General features: G+C 42.9%; 1 protein-coding gene across 3 annotated transcripts in view; it reads right to left on the bottom strand.

Moving 5' to 3' along the window:
- WNK3 (WNK lysine deficient protein kinase 3) overlaps window positions 1-24,297 on the bottom strand; it is a 96,590-nt gene that overhangs the window by 50,349 nt on the left and 21,944 nt on the right. The gene's annotated exons all lie outside the window — the stretch shown is intronic.

Below are 24,297 nucleotides of genomic sequence, written 5' to 3'. Positions count from 1 at the left end.
CTCAAAAGAAATGTGTGAAAATGCTGACATTTGGACGCCCAAACTCGGATTTTAAGATGAGAACTTTGGCAGTGCTGTCAGTTTTGCCAAATGCTAAGGACCGGCTGATCAGAGCAACTGAATAGCTCCTATAGATGCCCATTTGTTTAGACTGCCAGTAGGCATCACACAGTACAATTCAACCCCATAGGGTACTTGTGTATTATCACAGCGCCCGTTACATAGTTTGCGCAGTGGTGTATTGAGAATACCAATACACCACTATGCTGGCTACGTAAACTACGTAACTTGTTGTGGTGAGCTGTAATACACAATGGTTCATATCCCCACTATCCGTCATGCCCCCAGCATTCACATGGGCGTGGAGTTATTTTTCATAAAGTGTGGCGAGCGCAGGGAGCCACCGAGCCCGAAGCGTGGAGAGCACACCAAGCCCGCGAGGGGACACTGATACATCTGCGTTCGCCACACTTCGAGCTCGCCAAACTTTATAAAATTAACTTCACGCCCACGTGGATGCTGGGGATATGATGTTATTAGTGGGGGAAATCTGTGTGTGTGTGTGTGTGTGTTGTTAGTGGTGGAAATGTGTGTGTGTTTTGCTTTATACTTACACTCCTCTGGCCGGCCACCACGTCCATCACGATCCCCGCTGACTGATGTCACCGGCACCAGCAGTCACTCCCCGGCGCCAGCGGTCATTCTCGGCTCCCGCAATGTACGCAATTAGCGTAGTACCGCTGGGGGAGCAGGGAAACCATGTGATGCTGCCCCAGCGGCACTAGGTTGAATTAAGTTCATTGTATGTGCGCCAGGGAGTGACTGCCAGAGGAGGGGGACTGAACGCTGCCACCGGGGACAACGGTGGATCGCAGGGATCGTGATGGGTGCGGTGGAGGAGGGTAAGTATAAAGCAATACACACATTCCAAAACTGTATTATCACGGCGCCGGCTACGCTGACAACGTACGTTAGGTACGTTGAAGACGTAGCGTAGCCGGGCGCCGTGATAATACACAAGTACCCCCCATAGAATTTGTGATAAGTTCACTGACCTGTGTGGTCTTGCTGTCTGATTTGAGAGGGGGGAAAAAAAAGTTTAACTTGGGCATTTTTTTTTTTTTACAGCAAAAAAAAATCCCCAATATTAACAGGCACCGCTTCGGGGCTAATGGTGTAGTTCAATTAATTGAATTCCCTCTTACTAGTTAAAGGCATGCCAGCAAGAATAATTATGGTTAAATTAGGTGGCGAGTATAAATATCCCCCTGGGTACCAGCGGGAAACGGTCATCTGTCAGACCGGACTTAGGTCGACAGTCATTAGGTCGACCCCGGAAGGTCGACTGTCCCCAAGGGTCAAGGTCGACATGGGTCAATGTCGACAGTCATTAGGTCAACATGCGTTTTTCACTGTTTTTTGAGCAGACATGTGCCGACAGGCTGTATTTCATGCCCTACCATCCACTAGGGCGTGGTGGGAGAATAAAATAGTGTGGCGAGCGCAGCGAGGCACCGTGCCCGAAGCATCGCGAGTGAAGCGAGCAATGCGAGGGGCTGCGGTTCAACTCCAACTGTGTCCATGTCGACATTCGGGCCAAAAAACAGTGAAAAACTCATGTCGACCTAATGAATGTCGACCTTGGCCAGTCGACCTTAAGTAATGTCGACCTTGAGCCATGTTGACCTTTAACCCTGTCAACCTTGGGGACAGTCGACCTTCCAGGGTCGACCTAATGACTGTAGACCTAAGTCTGTTCTGACAGATGTACCGCTTCCGTACCAGCACACCCTATACTTTAATAAAGCTGTGGAATACAGAGAAACGCGTCAGAGGTGTTACCCAGACCCCACTGAAGGAGTGTCACCCAGATCCCATTGAATCCTGGCATCCGCATCCATTTGTCTTCTTGGATTGGGACCTATCTGAACCAGCCCTCCATTAGGAACCTCCACCAGTTCCAGAATAGAAGCTACTTTTCCACCTACCCTCAGTGCTATACACCTGCCAAGTAAATTTGGACATCCACTTGGACCAGCATAACATCTGCTGAGAAGGTCGTTGACAGCGCAGGACGATACCCCACAAGTGGACGGTAAAATCAACACTCCCTTATTTTACAATCTTGGGAATGCTGTAAAAATAAGGGCATAATAGGAACGGACAGATCCCTCCAAACTCATATCCCCCCATTTTACCAGGAATCATGGGACTTAAAGTCTAGTGCACTGGCATTTTTTTTATATCTCATGCATTTTATTTCACTCACCCTATGCTTTAGCAATTGCATAATATAAATACTGCATATATATATATATATATATATATATATATATATATATATATATATATATATATATATATATATATATATATTTTATTTTTAAACATTATTTTGATTATGTTTAATAAATTGCATTTTTTATTGTGAAAACAGTCCAATTGGTTTTAGTATTTTCAATCAGCGCTGCTTAAAACCACTTTTCTTTTTGCTTACACTAAGCAGTAAGCAGGCTTTAAAAACAAAGGCGCAGTGTGTTGAAATGTTACCAACTTAAAGAAACATTATCTTATAGGAATAAGCCAGCATTGTTGAATAATGTACGAAACAGACTGGGCAAGTATCTGATCCAACTAATAATTTGCCTTTTTACCAATACCAACGTCAATCACTTTGGACACCTTCAGGCATTTAACCCAATGTCCTACAAACATTAATCAGAAAGTCAAAAAGCCTTAATGATTACAACACAATGGGCAGTGTAGACCCAAATACATCCAAGATACAGATAATGTAGGTTTCCAGACTCTGGAAATGCCACCGAAAGGGGATGTGTTCAACATGAGGACGGTCAGGATGCTGGCAGACAAAATCTCTGAATGGAATTAGGACATCTCTGAATCGGTCAACGATGGAATCCCGACAGCAGGCATCTGGATCGTAAGTATCTCGGGTACTGTAAAGCAGTAGACCACAGGGGAAGTAGAGGGGGTTTCGCTTTAGGCACAAAAGGGGAGGGGCTGCAGAACGTCACTGACAGCCATCCGTACGTATGTATTCCACAGAAAGATTTGCTTTTAAAAGAACAGCTACTGTACATGGAGGAAATAAACTCTGCCACTGGTGGTGGTCATATGATGAATTCAATTAGGAAGCTATAATGCAGTTATTGAATAATCAACAAGCTCCATAAGAATGCGCTAATGAGGAAAGGTGACTGGTTTTAGTGCCGAATGTGAGCGTCGCAAAAACAAACAATACCCCTAGGCCTGCAATAACAATAAAATAGTGAATGTGCGCCATGCGTGGTCCTCTGAGCCAGGGACATTAATGATAAAATCTTCCCGATGCTGAATACGGAAGCAGAGAACGGCTATAAAACGAGCTAATAAATAACCTTTATTACTGCACCAGTCTGACACCGTGTTAGCCTGCTATGCACGTGGCAAACAAACTTATTGAGGCATCATTTATTAATGTGGTGCTTTAGGGAACCTAGCTTTAGATGCCTGATCAACTATTGTACGATAGGTGTATTCGTCTGGAAATGTAATTAAAGCTAAATGCTAGACTTTTACGTATACATTTTCTCCAAACGCTACCCCCCCCAGGAATATTTCCAAAGGTCTGCCTAATGAGAAAGCATTAAAAAAAAAAACAAGAAAATGAATCCCGCAGACAACACTTAAGCTGCGTACCCACTGGACTATATGTGTACCAGTGATACCTTCAGTGACAGGGATCCAGCAATGCTACATATATACACGTTTGCTGATGCCGACTGCAACAAGCAAGGGCGAGGGAATCAATGCTATGCACCGACTGGAGGACTTTAGACTATCCTCAAGAGTACTAAAGAATTTCTATTCCTGTACCATTGAGAGTATCCCGACAGGAAAAATCATGGCATGGTTTGGAAACCGCACCAAGAAGTAGAGGCAAGCTCTACAGAGGATTGTGCGATAGGCAGAGCATATGATCCGTTTCGAGCTTCCAGTCCTGGACACTACATACAGCAAGCAATGCCGGACCAAAGCCAGGAAGATAATGAAGGACCTCAGCCATGACAACAATGGACTATTCTCTCGGTTGCGGTCAGGGAAACGCTACCGCTCATTGAAGGCAAACACAGAGCGAATGAGAAGGAGCTTCTTCCCGCAGTCCATTAGAGCCCTCAACCAGACCTCCTAGTACCAGGACTTTCCTTCTTTCTTTCTGGGCCTACCAGACACATTCTCTCTACACTCTTCCTCAGCCGATCTACTTTATCGTAATGTAGGACAGTTGTATAAAAAAGCATTTCACTACATATTGTATTTGTGTTCCCACTAGGCTGTTTTAGCGGGGCGCTGGCGCCCTGCCCCTCTTGCAGCACCCCGCTGTAGATAGCAATGTCTGGCACTTCCCCGGCAGTGTAGAGCCTTCTGGGTGGCCAGCTCCCCCTCCTCCCCCATGATAACTATGAATTTTTGTGCATTATAGCAATTACGGTTTTGCTAAAAACTTCTCTCCAACCTGAAAAATGAAATGTTTCTTTTTAAAATATTTTAAAATATTTTATATGTATTTATATATTTTTTTTTTTATCTTAATTTAATTTCCCTATTTCTTTATTTTTTATACATGTATATTTCTTTTGATTGAAAAGAACTTACATATTCAGTGTCATTTGCGGATAATGATTCATAGATGAAGTATTTCTCTATATATATGAAAACATATCTCGCTCTATTATAAGTAACGTTATTAATTATCAATTAAGTGTAAATTTTATATATGCTATATGTTACATGTTAAGTGTTACATGTCAAAATCCCCATTGGAAGCCGACCACCACTGGTAAACCCGTCCAAATAAATACAATGAACCTTGTCTATTTCCCTCCGTTATATAGAGAAGGAGATCTGTCAGTATCAGCGCTATAAACATCTAAGTTGCCTTGACAACAAGATTCCAATGATATCCACTCGCTGTGTCCGAGACGTGACGCGTTAGGCAGCTCAAACCGAGGCTTGACACGCTAACGCCGCTGAGACCAGCTACGCTGAGCCGGAAATACTCCCGGCGTAAGAGAAGGTCTGAGAAAGAGGCTTGACGCGCATAGCGGGAGCATGCGCAGTCGGCCCAAAACTACAATAAAAGGCGGAAGTGATGGACGGAATTCAAACCACTCCTGAGGAAGCCGCTGACAAGCATCGTGAGGTGGAGAAACGCGTAGAGGAACAAAGGGGGACCTGTTTGGCTACCACTAGACACCAACGATCAATTCTCAGATATGACCGCCTAATTGGAGAATAACATCGGTCGGAGAACATCGCGGTATCTACAGCCTGTTAAACCCCATCACTGCTCACAAGCTTGAAAATCATAAGTATAAAGCCTTTAAAATCTTGTATGTGCACAGCAAGTGATAGGACTGGTACTTGAATATTCCTACTACTAATTACCATTCATGCATGCTATTAACCACTAACCGGTCCTAAGGGATGGGAATGGACTAACCAATTATATGTTGTGAGTCCTGTTTGTCTATTGTTGGCCATATTATTGTTATATTTTATATTTTAAAATAAAATAATTTTCTATTATTCAGTACAGCGCTGCTCCATATTTCTTTTTTCTTGTCTGTTTGATCCTACTAAAGGGGTTTAGGTAATCCCCCTTTTTGGTGCAGCTGCAGTACAGAATAAAACTAATCAGCGCTCAATATCATTCTGGTTTACAAGTTTTGTTCAGTATAATTTACCTGATATTTGAGCTGCAGATTAATAATAGAGCGAGATATGACAACTTTATTATGTATGTCCGAAAGGATGGAGAGGAGAAGTTCATACTTAAAAAATGTTTTTTTCAAAAAGCTCAGTACAAATGTCTGATGATGGTAGTACCGACATGCACAGATTGTTCAATAAATTGGAGAATCTGTGCATGTCGGAGACAAGACACTGGTGGGACCAAGTGTCTCTGCAGCGTTATCTTGATGCAGAATTGATACCAAGAGGGCTCAGAATTTTAAAATCCTCGGCCTTTAAAGAGGACGATGATTTCAGTAAAAACTGGGATGGAATCCTTGATTCTTGCTCGAAGGATTTAATGAAGCTGTTGATAAAATACAGAGAACAAAAAGTCCATGATATACAGAAGGAAATTGAAGAACTATATACCTCATTAAAGGGATTTAAAAAATACCAGGAATAATCGGATAGAGACATCCAGGTTAACAACAACATTAAAGAATTCGAGCAAGAATTAATCTCCAAAAAGGAGTCAAAAATGGAGAGGGACGCTAGGGATTATGAAAAAGGAGAAATCCAGTGTTTCAATAGGGGGGGGAGACAGCAGAGTAATTATAGAGACAGAAAAGTGTACCATCAAAATGAAAATACCTATCGAAGGGATAATAGACCAGAGAGACGAGTCCAATTCAGTAATTATGATAAACCTGTATTTAATACTAGGAACATAAACAAAAAATACGGCAGAAATGAGACAGGAAGTGATAACAGATCATTTAACCAAGGGAGGGAGTAGAGACTTTACCCATAAAAACAGATTTGAGACACTAAGAAATTATTCATCACCCCATAATAACCATCGAACGAGAAAACTAGATAGATTACCATCAGAAACAGAGGAGGAATGGGATTCACCAAGAGGTAATTCTTATTTTTTAGGGGGGGCTGCAGGCCCAAGATCCCCAAGAAAAACTCCCCTAAAAAGACCCAGGGGAAGAGACAAAGAGGAAGAAGAGGAGGGAGCAGACTACAGGCTCATAAAAAAATCGGTGCTTGAGAGGGAAACCCTAGGAAAGGGAATATTTAATATTTCCTCAAAAACGCTGACTGAAAACGAATTAAAATTGCTGGGCAGAGGCCTGAATTTTGCTCCGAAATCTAAACCTGATCTCTTTAAACTGTTTGTAGATCTTAACCGATATGTCAGAACTTTAAGCAGAAAAAGATTTTTTGCTATGAAGGCCTTAAAAAATAAACAGTTGACAGCGGACCCAATTATTTTGAATGAGGAGGATGAGAATATGATCGAGATTTTGGAGTCACTTGAAGAGGAATCCTCTAATAGTAAAAACCTAAAAATTTTCGATATACAAAGAGACAAAAAGTTTAAGAACAGATCAGAATTTTATCCTCTCCAATATAAGGGCCCACATGTCGAATGTTTTTACAAGACAACACTTGATCAGTTTAAATCTATGTGTGAAAAAAATGCTAATAGCAAAGATAAAATCTGGAAGGATAATTTGAGCGGAGGAGAGAGGAAAGCTTTGAGGTGTCTCTATAGCGATAAAAAAAATAACAATAAAGCCGGCTGACAAGGGCGGCGGGGTTGTCATCATGGACACTGTTGACTATATAAAGGAGTCATATAGACAGCTTAGTGATGGAGAGTTTTACTGTGTCCTTGATGGCAACCCCACCGCCCTATATCAAAAAGAACTTAAAATAATGTTAGATCTAGCTCTGGAAGATGGTGCCATATCGAAGGATACTCTTAATTTTTTTTATATATTACACATCCCGTCACCCCCACTTTTTATTTTTTACCTAAAATTCACAAAACACTTCACAATCCACCCGGTCGCCCCATAATTTCTGGTGTAGGTTCCCTCACTAATAATTTATCACTTTTTGTTGATCACTATTTACAAAGCCATGTAGTGAAACTGAGATCCTATATTCGTGATACTAAACATTTTCTAAGTATGATAAATCAAATAGAATGGAAAAATGAGTACATCCTCCTGTCCTGTGATGTAGAATCACTATACTCAAATATTCCACAGGATCAAGGAGTGAAAGTAATGGATCAGTATCTAAAAGGAGATGCAGATCTCTCGGAATCACTTCGTGGCTTAATTTCACAAGCTATTAATTTTATTTTGAAACACAATTATTTTTTATTTGATTCACGATATTATTTACAGACACGGGGGACTGCCATGGGGACCAGGTTCGCCCCGAGTTTTGCCAACCTATACATGGGGTCCTTTGAGGACCAACATGTGTGGGGAGGGGGATTCGGGGTGGACCTGGTCCTCTATGGCAGATTTATTGATGATTTGTTTATTATTTGGAGAGGGGATTTAAATAGTTTAAATAATTTCACCGATAGTTTGAATAAGAATAATTTTGGTTTCAAATTCACGAGCACTCACAGTTTTTCACAACTTAATTTTTTGGATGGGGCACTATCTGTAAAAAATGGAAAACTGGAGACAGAGACATACCAAAAACCAGTAGACCAGAATAGATACTTAGACTATGAGAGCGCCCATAATAAAGTTTGGAAGGACAACATTCCAAAAGGGCAATTAGTTTGTATAAAGAGAAATTGCTCAACAACTGAGGCCTATCAGAAACAAGCCGAAGGTATTATCTCCTCATTCAAAGATCAAAAATATCCTTCAGAAATAATTCAAAAGGAAGTGAAAGAAGTGGAACAGATAGAGAGAGCAAATTTATTGGATTTCACAAAATCAAGTAAAGATAAAAAATCTAATTATAATAAAAATAACATTAAAACCTCAGGCCTCAGACAGGACTACCCAGTTTGTCACACAATTTAACGAGTGTTCCAACGAGATTAAAAATATAATTAAAAGAAACACCACTCTGTTGCTACAGGATGAATTCCTACAAGATATAGTAGAACCAAATGGGGGAATCATATTTAGAAAAGGAAAAAATCTAAAAAATCAATGCATAGTCACTTCGAAAATAAACAACAAGAAGCCACCACATACAGAAAAACTACTAGGCTTTCATAAATGTGGAAATTATAAGTGTTTGACTTGTGCAAATTTAAAACAAAAAAATTTTTTGGACTTTAAGTCCTTTACAACAGGCGAAACATTTCTTGTAAAAAGTTTCTTAAATTGTAAGACCGCGTTCGTCATTTACATCATTGAATGCGGTTGCGGCCTACAGTATGTGGGTCGCACCACTCGTTGCCTACACACTAGATATTTAGAACACAGACGGAATATCTTAGGAGGAAAAATGAACCATCCCCTCTCGAAACACGTATTCAGCTGCCAAGGTGCTTCATTGAAGAATGTAGAAGTAAAAGCCATTGAACAGGTTTTGAGCACCAGTAGGGGAGGCGATAGATTCAATAGACTCTGTGGCAGAGAGGCCTATTGGATCTTCCCCCTGGGGACAATGGTGCCTAAAGGATTGAACGACACCATCGAACTGAACAATATTTAGTTAATTACATCGCCTATTAGATTGTTGCCAGTTTCCATTATATACTTCGCTGTCTCTCTTATCTTTGGGTCTTGGGGGAGGGGGGTGGGGGCTGTTGTATGCCAGAGGGAAGGGTGTTAGGTGGGGGGGAGGGTGGATATTAGGTTCTCCATATGGGATTGTTTTTAATTTGATATGGGCATATTTCTGCTCCCCCTTTTCTTTTTGGAAAGGGTAGAGGTCCCTGCTTGTGTATTATTTATAAGTATTATTTATTGTATTGTAATGGTGGTATTATTACGATTGACACCACCCCGCAGGGCCAGCTATATACCTTTTGGTCCCTATAAATGTATGATAACTATGAATTTTTGTGCATTATAGCAATTACGGTTTTGCTAAAAACTTCTCTCCAACCTGAAAAATGAAATGTTTCTTTTTAAAATATTTTATATGAATTTATATCTTTTTTTTTTTAATCTTAATTTAATTTCCCTATTTCTTTATTTTTTATACATGTATATTTCTTTTGATTGAAAAGAACTTACATATTCAGTGTCATTTGCGGATAATGATTCATAGATGAAGTATTTCTCTATATATATGAAAACATATCTCGCTCTATTATAAGTAACGTTAATAATTATCAATTAAGTGTAAATTTTATATATGCTATATGTTACATGTTAAGTGTTACATGTCAAAATCCCCATTGGAAGCCGACCACCACTGGTAAACCCGTCCAAATAAATACAATGAACCTTGTCTATTTCCCTCCGTTATATAGAGAAGGAGATCTGTCAGTATCAGCGCTATAAACATCTAAGTTGCCTTGACAACAAGATTCCAATGATATCCACTCGCTGTGTCCGAGACGTGACGCGTTAGGCAGCTCAAACCGAGGCTTGACACGCTAACGCCGCTGAGACCAGCTACGCTGAGCCGGAAATACTCCCGGCGTAAGAGAAGGTCTGAGAAAGAGGCTTGACGCGCATAGCGGGAGCATGCGCAGTCGGCCCAAAACTACAATAAAAGGCGGAAGTGATGGACGGAATTCAAACCACTCCTGAGGAAGCCGCTGACAAGCATCGTGAGGCGGAGAAACGCGTAGAGGAACGAAGGGGGACCTGTTTGGCTACCACTAGACACCACCAACGATCAATTCTCAGATATGACCGCCTAATTGGAGAATAACATCGGTCGGAGAACATTGCGGTATCTACAGCCTGTTAAACCCCATCACTGCTCACAAGCTTGAAAATCATAAGTATAAAGCCTTTAAAATCTTGTATGTGCACAGCAAGTGATAGGACTGGTACTTGAATATTCCTACTACTAATTACCATTCATGCATGCTATTAACCACTAACCGGTCCTAAGGGATGGGAATGGACTAACCAATTATATGTTGCGAGTCCTGTTTGTCTATTGTTGGCCATATTATTGTTATATTTTATATTTTAAAATAAAATAATTTTCTATTATTCAGTACAGCGCTGCTCCATATTTCTTTTTTCTTGTCTGTTTGATCCTACTAAAGGGGTTTAAGTAATCCCCCTTTTTGGTGCAGCTGCAGTACAGAATAAAACTAATCAGCGCTCAATATCATTCTGGTTTACAAGTTTTTCCCCCACCCCCACCCCCATTCAGTGATGCCGGCGGCCGGGCACGCCCCTTCAGTGGCGCCGACGGCACGGGCACGTCCCTTTGTGATGTTGGCGGCCCAGGACCGCCCAAAATAGTGACGTCGGCGGGCCCAGTATGCCAGCCTTACGCTGCCCCCGTGCAGTGGCGCCCTGCCCACTGTAGTTCCTAGAAGGAACACTGTTGTACTATGTATGATTTTTGAATGTGAAAAATAAAAAATTTGAATATGCGGTGTTACTCATTATCTAAATCATCCATCGTCCTGCATGTTTCATGGAAATGTTTTGGAAAACCCCCAAAAGCTACGCTCATACATTTGTGGCAGAGCAAAACGACTGATTGAATAATTTATACTTTATATAAACTCTTTATGACACTTTGTCCATTTAAATGGACATTAGCAACTCATTTATTGCGTGGATGCATTGTGATGACAAAAAAAAAATGATAATATTAATAATGTATATAAAATGATGATGCGGTTGACAAAAGCAATGTACCGATAGCCTTTGAGAAATAGGTTGCTTGGACGGTCAGTACAGTCCCAACATGTGTTCGGTATGACTGTCAGTCATTGGCTAGTACTTGATCCAGTTGGCCTGCTGCAAAATGATGTAAGAAGCAAACCCAAGTACTCACTCCAGGGACGGTTTCACAAAGTTTCTTCATATGTGAATTATCATAAATGTGTTCACTACATAAAATACCCACTTGTCAAAACGTTCTTTCAGATCTACCATCCATTAAAAATGTACATATCAGTATTGATGCACTAAAAGTGAAAATGACCACACTATATTAATTTGGCATTATTTAGGGCCTAATTTGTCTACTTTACTTCCAATGGGTCATAAAAGGTTAATGGTTATTTAAGTTGCACCTAAGGGGAAAATGTGTGTGGAGAGTTCTTGCAGCAGACTGTTACTGTACTGTAGGGTACAGGCTATGAACAGCCTGGTAACGCTGCTTCTGCGATGCTCCATGTGATGTTCTGTGCGGATTTCTGGCAGATGACATCTACCAGAGCCACAGAAGCCCCAATCAGCTCTTCGCTATGTTCTCCGGGTCAAACAACCCAGATAAGTACTATTTATACCCCTTTCAGACAGAAAAAAAACCTGGGAATTTCCCTGGTCCAGGAGGGTAGACCCTGTCTGAAAGGGTCAACCCGGGTCTAAAATACCATGGCTTCAACCCAGGAATTTACCTGGGTTTTCCCCGGGTCTGAACTCTAAAAACACGGGTCGCCGGCTGTCTGAAAGGAAACGACCCGGGTTTTGGGATTATTACATTGTTAGGCACGGATTGGCTCTCCTGGTGGGGTGCTGGCTGATTGGCTGGGAGGGCATGGCAATGGCGCTGGCCTCTGAGGTCATTAGGGAGCTTAAGAAAGGATAGCATGGCCCACTGGAAGAAGCAATAGGTGAGAGCTGCTGGCAGTGAGAGGGGAGGAGGACATCTGCAAACAGATGATTGGGACAAACAGTTGATTGGGACAATCAAAGATGCCACAGTGTATATACTGACAGCCATGGGAGGCAACATGTACCTTCCAGTATATAAAAACAATAAAACTTGTTTACAACATATCCTTGTGTCATGCCATGGTTAATGCAATGCAGTGAGCAGTCACCACCCACTTTTGATGACCTCATCTCTGTGCACCTTTAAAACTGTCCTTTCCTTATGACACACAGATTTGCAGGACAAATCAGGCTTCTGTGTGAAAGGGGTCGACACGGGTTTTTGTTGCTGTGTGAAAGGGTATCAGCACCTTTCAGCCTAGTTCTACCCGGGTTTTTGTATCCGGGAAATACCTGGTTTTTCGGGGATTTTCTGTCTGAAAGGGGTAATACACAGGCCCTAACCACGGATAAGCTCAGTGTCAGACCCTGAGCATTTCCCGCGTCAGATTGCCGGGAAACCGTACCCGTGTGACTTTTTTCAGCCCATTTACACCAAACCCCAGCCAAGACTGGAGCGGCATCTAACAGAGTCAAGGCTCTGGTGTAAAAGGGGTATGAGGAGGTCTAACCAGAGTGGATTGTAGAAATATGTTACTTGGAAGATTTTATTTTGTATTACATTCTATTTCTTTTGCTAAGCGTAGACTCTTTTGCATCACCACTTGCTTTAAGCCAGATTTTTTTATTTATTTTGTATAGTAAATACTTTATTTATTTTTACCAATATATAAATACAAGAACTTGCGGTACTTATAGGTTAGTTGGGCGCCCACTAAGCTATTTGCTTAGTTTTCCGCGGGGCTCACCACGCTTCGGGCTCTGTGGCTCGCTGCACTCACCACACTTTATGAAAATCAACTCCATGCCAACATGGATAGTGGGGGTATGAGCGTACTGACTATAGTGGGCGCCCAACTAACATATAAAGTACCGAACTTAAGTGTCTACTTTCCTTTTACATTGTTTGTCTGCATATGTTTGGACAATAAAGAGAAAAGACCACTTTACACTGCTGGCATTGTGATATGTACAGACCATCAGGAACTCTGCAGTACAGGGTCACTGTGTACAGCGGCTTGCTGGAATTCATGGCCTCAAAACAGTGATTGCAGGTGCAATGGCTAGCATTCTACCTCGGATGTCCACTACATGGAAGCATATATCCGAAAGGCGTGGGTGGTGAGATTCTATCTACAACCTCCCCAAAGGACTAAATGTAATAGCCTCCAAGTTCTGGAGGTGAAGGATTTATTTATTATTTTTTTTAAGCAGTAATCATTTACAAGGTAAAACCATGTTGGCGTTGCCTTGTAAAATGACTGCTGCTTTAAATAAATAAACACTGCAAGAGTACATTTTTGTGTAATTTTCTAATTAAGACCTGGTGCACGACTTTGCTGCGTAATGGTGCCCATACTTTTTTTTTTACTGTGGGATGAGATGCCGCGGGAGCACACATCGCACGGTGCAATCGCACCGTCTATGGGCACCTTTAAAGAGCTGAGGTCACATGATGCAGCTGCTTCCAACACTTTCACCTACACAGCCAAAAATCACTGACTAACCTATTTCAATAATCTTACGGTCAGTCAGCGAATCAGAAACTTCCACCTTGTTGGGTTTTAAACTGAACTGAACAGGCCCGATACACTCCTGATGCTACATGGCATGACAATAACATTTGTGAGTACTAGGGTATTTTCAGGAGGTCGTAATAGCCATGAATTAAGTCTCTGATGGCCATGCATACCAAAAATACTCCATGTTGTTCTATAGCAACGGGAAACACGTCATTACAAGCTAATGCCAATTTCCTGTGTCACATTGCAACCTGACACTTTAATCATAGTGCTACAGCCTCTAATCTGACTCGCCTTGAGAACAAGGTCAATTCTATATTGTAGAACATACAGGATCTTCATAGATACAGGATCAGACCAACCAAAAATTGATTAGTCAAATGAAAGCAGCAGCAGTTTAATGCATGACAAAACATTTGTTTTCCCATAAAGTAAATACAGAACATATATATACACAAGCACATCCACACAAAAAAAGCCACACAAAATGACAAACTCTTAAAACAAGTCCAAGGCAATTTAGACGCAGCAGATATTTGCAAATCCAAATAAAATAGAAAATTCCAGCATACTAACTGCTTGAGTGCAGTTTACAACACACTTTGCATGTTGGAATGCTGCATAAGGATACAAGGAACAAGCCAAGGACTGACAAGCCTCCTGACTTGCCCACTTAAAAGGTCAGAGTCCATATATGCAATACATCAACACGTTAATGATCGGTGACAAACTATGCATATCATCATATAAGGGAGAAATCTAGGTTTTGCTTAAACGTTGATCCAGATACAGTAATCCTAAATAACTTGGAAGCTCCAAACTCAATTAGAGCTTAAAAAGTACATTTTTGAATTTAAAAGGATGTCCCCGGGACTTTTTTTTGTTTGCCAGCTGGTGTGGGAAGCAACAAGCTGCTGTATTATGTCAGTTGTCCAAAAGTCACAGGCTGCAAAGCAATCACTGAATTGTATGCATCTCAGAACATATTTTCATTGCAGTGTCCGCTTTAATGACACAATGTTGCTTTAAACTGGCTCCTTGCCTATCCCAACTAAACCAAAGACAATTTGGACACAGATAAAATCAGCATCTGTAGCAAGTGGATTATCACTAGGCCTTGTGGTCCAGAAATGCTGCTCAGTGTGCAAATGCCAAAGGGACATTGTGTCCTGAGGCAACAGCCACATTGTTTGCCATTACCTCTGCTTACATGGCTTCATTGAGACCTGGGAGAACCAATAGCTTGTAGCCCTGAAGCAGTGCCATTTCTGTAACGTTCTTACATCACTTCTGGGGTCATGGGGGTAGCCTGTATTTTACTGCAGTGCAGGTTTTTAAGTAGGAATTTATTTTTCATTTGTACCCACCGTCAGGCACAAGTGCGTGCCCAGATTTACCAGGTGTAGCACAAAGCAGCTAAACCCATCTAGGAGTACTGCTTGTGGATCGCAAACTCCTGTCTGGAAACCCATAGTGCAGACTTATCGCACATTCAGCTCACCAGCTAAGGTGATAGCAAGCTGAAATGTGTGTTGTACACGTAACCCCCCCCCCCCCCCACACACACACACACTCCCCGGGGGATACGGTCATTTGGTCTACACTCTACAGTATGTTGGTCAACACAAGCTTTAGGTCAATGGATCCGATATGTAATCCCGGCGGTCGGAATCCCGACACTGGAATCCCGACATGGGGGGGACGTGGAGCGCCCCCCCCCCCCCCCCCTTGCGGGCTCGCTGCACTCGCCACACAGCGGGCCCAGTGCCTCGCTACGCTCGGCACGCTATTTTATTCTCCCTCTATGGGTGTCGTGGACACCCACGGAGGGAGAAAGTTTCGGGATTTCGGCGGTCGGGATTCCAGTGTCGGAATTCCAACCGCCGGGATCCCGACCGCCGGCAAATTGACTGCATCCCAGGTCAACAGGTCGACATGGGGTTTTTCAATGTTTTTTTTTTACCCAACATGTGCCGACAGGCGGTATTTCATGCCCTACCATACACTAGGCCGTGATGGGAGAAAAAAAAATAGTGTGCCGAGCGCAGCGAGCGATTGTGTAAACAGGCCGATAAAAAAAAACAGTGAAAAACCCCATGTCGACATTTTGACTGTCGACCTAGACACAGTCGACCTAATGCTTGTGTCAACCTGGTCCTATGTCAACCTAATGCTTGTCGACCAACATACTGTAGACCAAACAATCCCAATTCCTCCTCCACCTTTGCTATTGATGCATGCACAAAGCAATAATTGAATGACTCCATTATGCTCCATCTAGTACAGGGCTGGGCAACACCGGCCCTCCAGATGTTAATGAACTACACATCCCAGGATGCTTTGCATTAGTTTTGCTATGTGGCGATGCTGAAACTGATGCAAGGCATGCTGGGATGTGTAGTTCATCAACATCTGGAGGGCCGGTGTTGCCCAGCCCTGATCTAGTGGCAACCGCAGGGAAAAATCAACTGAATCCGCCCCCTTCCCCTTAGGTTTTAATAAGGACTACAGATTTTTATGGATGATAGGAAAAAGCACAGGAGATTTGGAGCTTCGGGGAGGGGATACAGGGGGCCGCATAATCCATATATTCAATTAAACAAAAACGACATCAGGACTTCCATGATCTGGGGCTTGGAAAGGAAACTAAATTGAAATGAAATAAGTAGATTCCATGTCACATGTGTGGACTCCTCTGCATGAAAAGTATAAATTACATAATTGGTAAATGCTTCTCGTGTTGAGCGCTCACTAAACTGCTGACAGAATATTAACGGAACTAGAAATACCACTGCAACTCCTAGCACCTTAGGGTGGAGATGGAGCATAGGGCACAGAACCTCATAATAAGCAGATCTGGGAAGAGGGTTACAGGAAAAGAAAGCATGCATAGGCCTCTCACCAAGCGCTACTGGAAATGAGAAGTACACTCAGTTTCACGTTAGACGTACCCAGCGCTCACTGATAGCCACAGCGAAGGGAGAATCCACTATGAGACAATCACTCCCCACAGAACCTAACAAAGAGCAAGTAACCTACATGCAGGAAGATCCATACACAATCAAATCAATCAAGACAAGACCCATGGGACTGGTTAGCGAATAGGTTAATTTGCACAGAATGATCTCAAGGGAATGGATGTCTGGACACTGCAGGTTATTATTGCTGCAGCACAATTCCTATAGTCTGACGTCCACCAGAGTAGATCGTTCAGACAGAGTTATGGGCCCTACACACGGGGATATTTTGCTGGCGCTGACACAGCGATGTGTCAGCGCCAAGTGATCTGTCAGGGTTCTCCGGTGAGAACCGTGGACCTGCCTGGTCATTGACTAGATTTACCAAGCATTAACCGCCAGGTGATAACAACGTGCATCACTATATCATTTTCTAAGTGATATAGTGAGATTGCTTCAAAGATGCCCTGAAATTGCCCTGTGTGGAGGCCCCATATGTGTATAATATAAATATTGACAATTTTCCTAATTTGGGCTCTGTAAGCCATTTACAATGGATTTTACAGTACCCAATGGAGATAAATACAAGCAAAGTTCAGGTTTAATTCAAAAGACTGAACAAAAAAAAAAAAAAAAATCAACGTTTAGGATCATTGCAATCATTTTTATACACAGTGCCCAGTTTTCAGGAGCTCCAATAGAACTGGATAAAGTACTTTGTGGAGAATCCTTCGGAGGCGAAGGCTGTCTGAAGTCTTGAACCCATGGACATCACCACATTCTGCGATTCTTCCTTGGTTATGCTTTGCCAGGCCTTTCCTCCAGATGTAGTCTTTCTGCCTTCAGTGTTGTCTTCAGTAAGTGTTTGACAGGTCATGAGCCATCTAAAGCTTCCTCTGTACTTTTCTACAGCTCCACAAATGGGCCAGTATTTTTATTTTTGAAGTTTAGTCTAGCCTTTTTATACTTGTGGCTCAGGAACAGCTTGCACCTTGCGGCGAGTCCCTCTGTATTGCTTAATTTCCATTTTCATTATTATGACAAAAAAGTCCAAAAGTAAAGGCCCATACACACTGGGTGATTTTGAGCTGAAAGCCTCTCAAAACACTAAGTTGGAGCGGCTTTCAGTTCAAAGCCACCCAAGTGATGGTGTTGTGCAGTGATCATTGATGCGCGAAAGCCACTCATCTGCAGGTATTACCCAGCAGATGAGCGGCTTTGTGGACTGCGCTGCGCTATGCAAAGCCGTCCATCCCCACCACCCGCTGTGTGTATGTCATCGCTGCCCATACACGCTGGCCATAATCGCACAGTGTGTATGGACCTTAAAGCTCTTAAATGGTCCCAAAATAATAAGTAAAAAAGAAATAAAAAAAAGTTATTTAACAAATTCTGCGTTTGCGGATGGCTTGTTACATAGCAAGTTGGGGATGGAATGATACTTTACCTTTCAATGGGCAATTTTCTCAAATCAGATGAAATGAATGATGCCCTTCTTTTTTCTGAAGCCTTTTCTGATAAGATGGTCCTATATCAACCCTTATCCTTTATTGGCAGATGTTAACTGTGGCCGGAGAGCCCGGCACACGTGTGTAATGGCTGCCACGGCACAGAAGGGGTTAAGCCATTTTGGACAAGGCACTTTGTACATTTCTGGAGGAAGAGATTTCGCCATCTTTGTGAATAGGAAATAAGATGCTAAACCGTCCTTTTGCGAATGGCTGGCGAATGACGCTGCACAGCAAAGATCGGGATTTGTGTCTGTTCCTGTGAAAGGTGTTAGTAAGGAGACCAGCACTGAGGCACAATAACAAAGCAAAAACACATATTGTCAAATTATGTGTGCAGGCACTGAGCTGGGACTACATGTCCCATGCTGCAGTGCTGCAGGTTAATTAAGCCTGTGCTGGGTACAGGCTTAAGACAATGTATAATATTGTAAATGTATTTAAAATAGGTTTGGTTGTGGAGCCTGTGCAGTGCAAAGGCTCAGTGTGTACAGAGTAACACGTGTGCTTTAAATATATTTTAAAGGAAAAGTGCACTTACTGTAACTGCTGTGTCCCAGGGGGTCCAGAGTCCTGTGTGTGCTGCTGGGTTCCCCCCAGACTTTATCCCAAACACAGAATGCTTTCCCAGATAGCCTCCAAGCTGGGAGCTGCAGGGAAATGTAGCAGGGGACCTCAGCTTTCCAACAAGCTGAGTGGTTCCTTGGAGCTCCATGGGGCTCTCGGTCGGTGGACAGGAGACCCGGGCAGGGGATCAGGGGTGCCCATCTCTGGAGCTCACGTCTGGGCCAGAGATGTTCAGCTGCTCCCCTATCAGGATCTTGGAAGTACGTTTTGGAGGGAAACATCCCCCCTAGCCAGACAAACCGGCACCTGGGTGGTACCTGGTCCCCCAGGTGGGCTGTGGCTCAGAGGAGTAACCACTCCCCTCTGTCCATAGGGGTCAATGCTGACCGTGCATGTGCCCAGTGCATGCACGGCTCATGCACCTAAGTTGATTGGTTAAATACCACAGGGTGGGCTTACCCCCTGTGGTACTGTGTGTTGGAGTAGCATAAAAGGAGGGCTGCTGCCCTGAGTTAAATGTACAATCTACCTGATCTGAATGCTGTAACATTACTAGTATGCTGTACCTTCTAGGGACCTAGGAGAGGGCTCTTTTAAGAGCGTCTACTTTGAGCAAATAAACCATCTATTGCCTCAAGACGACTACTTTCATTTTGCGACCCACAGAATTACTGCAATAATTCCATTCTCCGGCTGTTCTGGGTACCAGTATCCAGCGTCTTCCCAGTCTCCACCCTGCCAGCTACCAAAGCAGAGGCCTGGTCCGTGACCAGTAGGGAACCAAGCGAGGCCAGACAGGGGGGTGTCAGCAGCGTGTCGGCGCACCCTACATCAGGTAGTACTCAGGTGCAAGCGTTTGGGGCTGAGGAGGTAACCGTGGTTCCAGAGGAGGAGTCTGGTGGTGGCAGCGATAACCCCACCCACTGCGTAGAGGGTGGAGTCAGCAACAGGCTGTTGCTGACGGTAACAGGGAATCCCCTATTGGCCAGGTTCCTGTGGACCCGAAGGGCGTAGCCAGAGCGTAAGGGCAGGCATCCAGTCACATTAATTTTAGTGTTCACTCTAGGATTTTTTTAGGGCAGGGTGCTGACCACAGAGCAGGGCACTTTTGTCAATCGGTAGGGCACATTTAATATTAGAAATTTACATTCGAAACAAAAACAAATAGAAAAAAAATTGCACACTGCACTAAGATTACGCTCATTAAACATGGTCATACTTTGCTATGCCCATTACATATTCTGTCGTAATGACAATTACACATTATGGCACACACCAATCCTATGATTAAGCAGCCAATTAGCGTCAAGGGTATAAGCAGGTGCAACATATTATGGCCCATATTGAACAGGCTTTCCTGACAGATTGGAATCTGATCTCCCTGTTACATACTCCCCCACATTCCTTACCTATTGCAGTTACAGAAAACACGGTACTTGTGGATTATCACGGCTCCCAAGATTTCCATCTTATGGCATCTTATACAATTTGCATCTTATACAATTTAAAATTGTATACCATTGTATATGGCAAACAATGGCATACAATGAGATGAGATGAGATTTTAAATTGTATAAGCACACTAATGAGTGCTTTCAATGTTAATTGGCCCCCCTACAAGATTTTTAATTGTATAAGCACCGTAATGGGTGCTTACATTGTTAAATGCACCCCCACACCACCACCACTATCAACGCCAACCCGAAGCGTGGCGAGCGCAGCAAGCCCGCGAGGGGAGGCGGTACGCGTCCTCCGACCTTTTCATACCCCCACTATCCACGTCGGCATGGAGTTGATTTTATATAGTGTGGCGAGCACAGCGAGCCCCGCGAGGGGCCTCATTTTACTTTACATGTATTACGCGTCCGCTCGCCACGCTTCGGGCTCGGTGGCTCGCTGCGCTCGCCACGCTATATAAAATCAACTCCACGCCGACATGGATAGTGGGGGTATGAAAAGGTCGGAGGACGCGTACCGCTACCTCTCGCGGGCTCGCTGCGCTCGCCATGCTTCGGGTTGGCGTTGATAGTGGGGGTGGCGTGGGGGGTGCATTTAACATTGTAAGCACCCATTACGGTGCTTATACAATTAAAAATCTTATAGGGGGGCCAATTGACCTTGAAAGCACCCATTAGAGTGCTTATACAATTTAAAATCTCATCTCATATCTCATCGTATGCCATATACAATGGTATACAATTTTAAATTGTATAAGATCTGGTCCCATCTCATCGCATACCATCTTAAGCCTTATGGTATGCAATGAGATGGGATGAGATGGGAGCCGTGATAATCCACTTTCTACTTGTATGGCCTGCAGAATAAATTTTTACCCAATTGAAACTATCTAAATTATAATTTTTTTCTACCTTTATGGGGTAACCAGAAGTTAACACCAAATAAAACATCTGTCATTTTTATACAAAGGGGGGGGATCTTCATTGTCTTTCAAATTTTTACATAATGACACTTTGGCTCAAATCCAAGAAAAGTTTCCTTCTCTTACAATTCCTCTATTTAGAAGCCTTCCGTTATGTGCAGACAGATTCAGTTAGAGATAAGGTATGTAGTATCACCTGTGGAAAAAAAAAGATGGGATATAGATACAATGGCGCAAATTGCGCCATTGTATCTATATCCCAACCTTTTTTTTCCACATTTGTATCTTTGAAGTAAAGGTGAATCTTCAGGGGTTGTGATCTAAGGCAGCATTGCGTCACGTATCCACTGTCACTTGTTTTGTACATGTAGTATCACCTGATGAACCATGCTCTGCCTAGATTGTAAACTCCTACTAGATTGTAAGCTCCTCGGAGCAGGGCCCTCTTCCCTCCTGTTGTCAAGGCCCTCTTCTCTTCACATTTCACTCACAGCTCTCCCGTACTCAAATACTCAGTAACCATCTTTGTCTGCATACTCATCTCCATCATTGGCCACAAGCTTCTAGTAGTATGTTAATTGAGTCCTAACTATTTATATTTAAGCTGTAATGTGTATTTAACTGTGGCGGTCTAAGGTGTCCATACACGCTGTGATTATTGTATGCATTTTGAACTTTTAAAGTTCAGAACGCATCGCATTGGATAGAATCGCACCGTGTACCTGCGGGGATGCGATGCTATGTACAATATTCGAAAAGTATGGGGGGGGGGGATGCGATGCACATTACTCAACTATAAACTTTAAACCAAAAAAGGCTAAAATCGCATCGCACCCACACAGTACATCGCATCCCCTTCAAGTGCCAAAATCGCATGGCATTTTGAAGTACAAAACACACAGCACAGAAAGGGCTATTCCACACACTCCGGCTCCTGCCAGACGGCGAAAACCCTTACAGCCAGGAAGCCGTGCAGCACACATCAGTTTAGAATGGAGGGGATGGCCACAGCCTGGCAGCCGTCCCTTCCAGTGGTGGGATTCGGCTGCAACCGGGCTGTGGCCTTCCCGTGTGAATGGACACAATAGTGTCCAATAACTACTGTGCACGGCATGGCTTTTGGCTGTGCGGGATTTCGCTGCCTGGCAGGAGCTGGAGTGTGTGAAATAGCCCAAAAATCTCAATGTGTATGGGCACCTTTACTTGTATTTGTTATTTATTTTGGTTATTTATTCAATGTAATGGCAAGTTTTGTCTCCATGTACTCTTCCTTTGTACGGCGCTGCAAAACACTTGTGGCGCTTATAAATAAAATAATAATAATCCCTGTCTCATTTATTCTTTTTTTTTGGCCTCTATTAACCCTTTGAGTGCCAAGTAAATTTGGCAATAAAAGGGGCAAAAGCGAACATACTAATAATGACCTGTAATGTTTACTTTACATAAGAGAAAAATAAATATTACAGTTTGCATTACACTTGGAATTTATATAACAAATGTGAGCAACGCATTTATAGCAGATATTTTGCACATCTCTCACAGATTTTGGCATTCATACAGGCTGGTACTGTGGGCCTTATTCTAGTTCACTCTGACAACATCCTTCTGAAACCAGCTTCACACTGCAGCTTTACCACAGTATATTGCAGGTTTTTTTTCAGTTTTATAACCGGGAAAGCTGCAATGTGAAAGCTCCATTGTCAATTTACCGTTTACAGAATACCGGTATTTTGAAACGTGTTTAAAGCAGGATCCTACACGTTTAAAAAAAAAAGTGATGGTAAAAAACAGCATTGAAACGGTAATACCCCTTTCAGACCGCACTTAAACGGATAATATACCATTTAAGCTATGCGGTGTAACGGTCTGCCCATTTTTTTTAAACGTTTTAAATTACCGGGTCAATGCCGTTTATGCCATGTGAAACCAGCTTTAGATAGACAAAACCATGTGAACTGCAGGTGGGGCAGATGTTACTTGTGCAGAGAGAATTAGATTTGGGTGGGTTTTTACTTCAAAGTGAGATCTATATTGCAGTGTAAAAATAAAGCAGCCAGTATTTACCCTGCACAGAAACAAAATAACTCACCCAAATCTAATTCTATCTGCACTGCCCCCCTGCAGTGCACATGGTTTTGTCCATCTAAGAAGGATTTTGGCAGAAATAGTGAACTAGAATAAGGCCCTGTGTGTTTTAACTGGGCAACTGGTTTTCCCGAATCATTAAAACAGATTATAGACGCAAATGTTAAATTAAATTAAATATTTAATTTCCTTTTTTTACACCGAGATGCACCAAAAATATACTCCACTGCTCTGAAATAACTTGAATTTCTTATTGGTGATGCCTGAACATCTAATGGTTATAAATGTGAGTCACCAGACACATATTTGGTACTTTGTTTTTGGTCCTATCCGCAAGCGCAGTTGGGTACTTGTTTCCTAGCCCATCGCAGGTGATCGCATACCTTAACTTAAGGTATGCGATGGACGCGACCGACACGATTTCAGGGCTATTTTTAGCCTTTTCCCCGACAATTAAAAAATCGTGTCATGGCATGCGATGCGACCGATGCGATTTTACATAGGGAACAATGTTAAATGGGCCAATGGACCCGATTTTTCATTGGTATTTCATGGGTATTTCCCATTGTTAACGCCACCACATGATGAACGCCAACCCGAAGCATGGTGAGTGGGGTGGCGGTACGCGTCCTCCGACCTTTTCATACCCCCACTATCCACGTCGGCGTGGAGTTGATTTTATATAGTGTGGCGAGCGTATCGAGCCCCTCGAGGGGACACGTAATACCTGTGACGTAATACGCGTCCGCTTGCCACGCTTCGGGCTCGTGACTCGCTGCGCTCGCCACACTATATAAAATCAACTCCACGCCGACGTGGATAGTGGGGGTATGAAAAGGTCGCAGGACGCGTACCGCCGCCGCTCGCCACGCTTCGGGTTGGCGTTCATCGTGGGGTGGC

Source organism: Crinia signifera, chromosome 9 (assembly GCF_055691185.1).
Source record: "Crinia signifera chromosome 9, ASM5569118v1, whole genome shotgun sequence".
NCBI lineage: Eukaryota > Metazoa > Chordata > Amphibia > Anura > Myobatrachidae > Crinia > Crinia signifera.
The sequence above is the reverse complement of the archived record's forward strand: the minus strand, read 5'-3'. Positions and strand labels throughout refer to the sequence as shown.